The sequence below is a fragment of the Orbicella franksi genome, chromosome 5 (genome assembly GCF_964199315.1).
Source record: "Orbicella franksi chromosome 5, jaOrbFran1.1, whole genome shotgun sequence".
NCBI classification, from domain to species: Eukaryota; Metazoa; Cnidaria; class Anthozoa; order Scleractinia; family Merulinidae; genus Orbicella; species Orbicella franksi.
Window position 1 is genome coordinate 14,815,752 of NC_138149.1, and position 5,909 is coordinate 14,821,660.

General features: G+C 42.9%; 1 pseudogene; it reads left to right on the top strand.

The window, feature by feature from the left end:
- The first annotated feature begins 509 nt into the window (after nucleotides 1-509).
- Nucleotides 510-3,122, top strand: LOC145487378 (uncharacterized; annotated as a pseudogene).
- Nucleotides 3,123-5,909: the final 2,787 nt, after the last annotated feature.

Sequence of the window (5,909 nt, forward strand, 5' to 3'; positions counted from 1 at the left end):
TCTTCAGTCGACTGAATGTCTTTTCAATCGAATAGACTCATTAGAGTCCTGAGCAAATCACCCCAAAACTATTGCAGATACTGATGATGATGCTTTGTTGATTATGGCTGGTGAAACGTCAGGCTTGGAGATTAGCAAAGCTTTGGCAACGGAAGTGTCCTTTGAGACTGCTACTACGCCCGTTAAGGCACCCGTAGAGCCTATTAAGGCACCTGTAGAGCCTATTCAGGCACCCGTAGCGCCTACTAAGGCACCAACAGAGTCTGGTAAGACATCTGACAAAGCTGAAAACTCAGCGAAATCTAGTGATGATCATGGGCTGCTTGACCCAGTTGCCAAGTCAACCTCCTGGAAGCCATTAGCTTCTTTCTCCAAGTTTCTGGATAATAATTTTCAGAGAAAATTATCTTTTATCTTACTAGCAATCTCTTGTTATTTTGGATGACTGGGCAACTCCTGAAGTGGATGCACCCTCTGCTCCAAGACTCGATCAACAATTGTTGAATCAAGTACCATTTAAAATGAAAAAGTTCAAAAGAAAGGGATAAGGAAATGTTTAATGTTCAGAGTGCTTTCTTATTTGCCACGTGCCCACTTTGTGGCCTTCATGATTGTATCGAAAATGATTCAGCTCCATCTTATGAGGAAATTAAAGTAGCTTTGGAGCAAGCTCTTTGCCTTTTAGGCTCAAACAATGCTCAGCTGTCTATCCTGAGATGACAGAGAGTCCTCGCAGCCATAAACCGTTTGGGGACAAACCTCCCGGAATTACCTCTGCCTAATGCAAAATCATGGCTATTTGTAGATTATTTCCCCTCCTTGGCCTCAAAACAGGCCGAGTTGTCAAGGGGTCTCACAAAAAATGTGGCACAAACTACAGGGGAATCCTTTTCTAGGCGTAGTAATATATCTCAGTCTCAAAGCCGACATCGAGAAGACATCTTTAACAAGTATCAATCCACTGGGTATTCAAACCCCTCTAAATCTCAGTCAAATTACCAAGGGCCTTGTCCAAAAAACAGGCTTTTTTGTCCCCCTCCCCACAAGGGACGTCAGCCAGACTAACAGAGAGCATAATGTCTTGAAGAACCCTAACATGGGACCCACAGATTCTCTCAATTGTTTCAGGTTACAGGATAAATTTCCTTAAAACTTCTTTTCAAAAGTCTCCACCATTTATCCAAACATCGGATCAGAAGGCACTCCTAATATCCCAGGAAGTGAACGAGTTATTGCCAAAAGGGGCCATATATAAGACCCTTTTTTACCAGAGACGGTTTTTACAGCCACCTGTTTCTTGTATCCAAAAAGGCAGAAGCTATGCGTCCGGTGATAGACCTACATTCTTCAAACAAGTTCATTGTAAATGAGCATTTCCAGATGGAAAACCTCAGTTGCCTTAAGACGTTGCTTTTACCAGGAGATTTTATGACAAATATAGATTTAAAAGATGCTTACTTTTCTGTGCCTGTTCACAAGTCTTCCCAAAAGTTCATTCGCTTCATTTGGAAGAGAACATGTTACGAGTTCAAAGCTCTTCAATTCGGCCTGTGTTCAGCTCCCAGAATTTTTACGGACGTTCTAAAACCTGTTGCCGCATTCCCGAGGAGGAAGGCCATTCAAGTCCTTATTTACCTGGACGATTTTCTTCTTTTGGCTGCAACAATGGAGGAAGCTATGAAAAATACTCAGCTGGTAGCGACACTCCTTCAGTCCCTAGGTTTTACAATAAACCCCAATAAATCATTGCTGATTCCGACCTAAGTGATAACCTACCTGGGTTTCCAAATAGACTCAATGTGCATGATGATATCACTCCCGGCAGAGAAGGCCTACAAAATTCTAGACTGTTGTCGCACTGTGCTTGTTTCTCAAAGTATCAAATTGCAAAACCTAGCAAGTTTAATAGGTCTGTTAGAGTCCTCGAGAGCAGCCATTTGGCGAGCTCCACCACACTTTCGTCGCTTGCAGTCAGATCTGATAAGGGGCCAAATGAACCAGGAGTCTTGCGACACTTTGATTGCCCTGTCATTGAGTGCAGAGTAGAACTTCCTTGGTGGTTGAAACACACTCTTAATGCAAACGGCAGTCCTGTGCACCTTCCTCTGCCGGATATGATCATCACAACTGACGCCTCCAAGAAAGGTTGGGGTGCAGTTCATCAATCCCTTCTGACCAGTCGCAGATGGTCCTAAAAAGAGTCTCTCCAACACATCAATTATCTAGAGCTAAGGGCATCCCTTTTTGGCTTTAAAAACCTTTCCCAAAGGTAAGTTTCATGTAACCGTATCTCTCCAGCTAGACAACACGACCGCCGTCGCTTACATCAACAACAAATTAAAGGAGGTAAACATACCCCCAACTTATGACTTTGGCCTTAGAGATGTGGGATTGGTGTCAGGAAAGAGACATCCTTGTGATATCTTCTCACATCCCAGGCAGAGACAACGTCTCAGCGGACAAGGAGTCCAGAGAGTTCAAGGACATGAGCGAGTGGAAGTTGGTCCCAACAATTATAAAGCCTTTTCTGCTGAATTGTCTGACGGATCAGTTTGCGAGTCGTCTAACCAACCAACTTGCAGATTCATTGTCAGTTGGAAACCCGACCCGGGAGCTATTCACACAAACGCCTTTACGATATACTTTACCTGGGCTCCTCTACAGGACTATGCCTTCCCCCCTTCAATCTGATATCTAAAACCCTGATGAAGGTAACAATCGACTAAACAAAACTAGTTCTTGTTCCTCCAGTTTGGCAAGCCCCTTGGACTTCTAATATCTCAGCCAGTGTTGCTACTGAACAGTCGAACCCTCTTAACGGACCCGATCGACCTGAACCGAGTTCATCCAATGTATGCTCGCCTTCACTTCACATCTCTACAAATGTTTCCAAGCTGAGGGCATTCCAACAAACGTTGCCAATCTACTCATCGCGGCAACTCGTACCTCCACCTCGTCATACCTCTGGACGGCAAATTGATCCTCTTTTGTCATCTATAAGTGGCATTCCAATTTTCTTAAGAGAACTCTTTAACGAAGGCTTAGTAGGGGTTGACACATTATGCTGGCATAATTTCGAGCATAATACTATATGTGGAGCATCAAGCACAATGCCGGCATAATAGTGCATTTTGCCAGCATAATAGTGCTTTTTTGGCGGCATAATAGTGCCATTTTGCAACATAACAGTTATTTCCTTTTTTAGAGCTACTATTGTCCATTTATTAAGTTAAAACTGCAAAATTTCAAGCTATTTTAATGTTCTACATGGTTTCCATTACTATTGAGCACTTTAGGCTTGTTCCCAGTGTATCCTCCACTGGGTTTAGCTCTTTAGGCCTGGTTACTCTCTTTAGGCCTGGTTACTCTCCTTATGCCAGGTTCCTGAGACCTTCCTGTAAATTTGTACTTAATGGCGGCTACAGACGATTTAGATACGCGAGAAATACTAGTCACAAATGCATTAAGTTTGTTGAGAAGCGCCGATCCATCTACACTTGCACGAAGTTGAGTTGTTGCTAGCAATACAAGTACAAACGGAGCCAACACGAAGCGGAGAGGGAAAGCAAAGGCCAAAGGTAACACTTCCATCCTCAAAACCGTCACGGTAGATACATGGCTTTGGGAGTTCATGAACGAACCTTATCGTAAGTCTGGTGGTAAGCTATTTTGTAACGCTTGTACAGATGAATTGTCTACAAAGGCCAGTATCATTAAAAGTCACGTAGCATCTTCTAAGCACAAATGAGGCATAACTAAACTTGCCCAAAAGGAAAAACAAGCTGCAAACATACTAGATGCAATGAAGAAATATGATGAGCTAGCTCACCCAAAAGGAGAAACACTTACTGAAGAACAGTGTGTTTACAGAGTAAGGGTCGTTACTGCATTTCTTAAGGCTGGTGTGCCACTTAACAAACTAGACAACTTTCGTGATTTATTGGAGGATGGAGGCTATTGCTTAACTTCCTCGACTCATATGAGGCAGCTTATTCCTTTTGTTCTGAAGGAAGAGGAGGAGGGGATCAAAGCTGAAATTTCTGGTAGGAAAATTGCAGTGATATTTGATGGCACTACAAGGCTCGGAGAAACACTTGCCATAGTGGTTAGATTCATTTCAAACGAATGGCAAATTCAGCAACGGCTAGTATGTCTTCAGCTGCTTGCAAAATCCCTGAAAGGAGAAGAACTTGCCAGAGAGCTAATATCAGTTTCAGCTCGACAGTACAATGTCCAAAACGACAATCTTTTAGCAGCAATGAGGGATGGCGCATCTGTTAATGCTGCTGCAATGAGGACTGTCAAGATTATCTTCCCAAAGGTGATTGACGTCCGTTGTTTTTCGCATACCATTGACAGGGTTGGAGTCCACTTCAACATTCCCACAGTTAGAAGATTCCTTCAGCTTTGGAACAGCTTGTTTGGACATAGCCCTGCCACCTGTTTGGCTTGGAAGGAACAGACAGGCATAGCCATGGGAAGTTACTTGCCAACTAGGTGGTGGAGTTGGTGGGAAGTGGCCAAACAACTGATGTTACAGTTTGGGGATGTCCTACCATTTATTCGTAATCAAAGACAAGAAGATGCTAGAGGGGCTACTCTTAGGCAGATTGATGAGATGCTAAGTGATCCTCAAGCAAATGCCCAACTGCGAGTTGAGCTTGCAGCAACAGTCGATGCTGGAAAGCCAATGGTTGAGTCGACTTACATCCTGGAAGGGGATGGAACTCTTGCCTGGAAATGCAACGAGCAGTTATTGTACATACAAAACAGTATCAACACCGCCCATTTTCCTAATGTTACTGCAATTTCTAGGGAACTTTCAGGTGGCCAGCCACCATTAGCTCAGCAGTGGTACCAGGCAGGTTTGGCAGCCATACAACCTGGATGGGATTATTTCCAACAAACCATTCAAGGAAACATGCAACCTCAGGTACAGATTTTCAAGGCGGCAAAGCTGTTTGATCCACGCAAGATTTGCGAGCTACATCCTGCTGTGCGTGAGATCGATATTGTGGCATCAATCGACTTCTTAAACAACCCTTCCCTTATCAACAATCTGAAGATTGAACTTCCCAGGTACCTAACAAAGGCTGACGGAATCGCAGAAGATGTTAATATAGTGCAGTGGTGGAAAACAAATGAAGCTGATCTCCCGCACTGGGCTTCTGCAGCAAAACTGGTGTTGCTTCTCCAGCCTTCCTCCGCAGCTTCAGAGCGGGTGTTTTCAATAATGACATCATCATTTGGACATTTGCAGGATATGGCATTACAAGATTATATTGAGTGCTCACTTATGCTACAGTTCAACAAGCGCTGAGCTAACTGCTAAGTCAGATGACTCAGAATTGTCAGATTGTCTGGAGCTCAGAAGTTCCTTCTCTCTTAGTCCCGGAATCAGTGCGTTTTTGTTAATCACGGGGAAATAAGTTCATTGCCCAAAACTGTATTAATAAGTTGTAATAAGTATCGATAAGTATTAATATGTAGTTATAAGTTTAGCAGTTAGCACCCAAATTACATTGTATTTTCCTAGTTTACTTGAAATCCTCTGGATTAAATGTTCATATTGTGTTACTAGTTTATTATGAATCAAAATGGTTTCTATTATTGCACTTCATGGGGTCCTGGAAAAAATTTTTACGGCACAATTATGACTCACCGGGGTCCAGGAAAAAATTTTTTACGGCATAATTATAACTCATCAGGGTCCAGGAAAAAAATTTTGCGGCATAATTACGATTACAATAGTTACAGTCGAGCATAATTTGGAGCATAATAGTCTGTTTTGGGGGCAGTGTCAAAAAGCATAATGCTCGATTTTAGGAGAATAATGTGTCAACCGCTAAGGCTTAGCATACTGATCACTCAACGTCCTTTGTTCTACTATTTCGTCAACTCATCCAAAG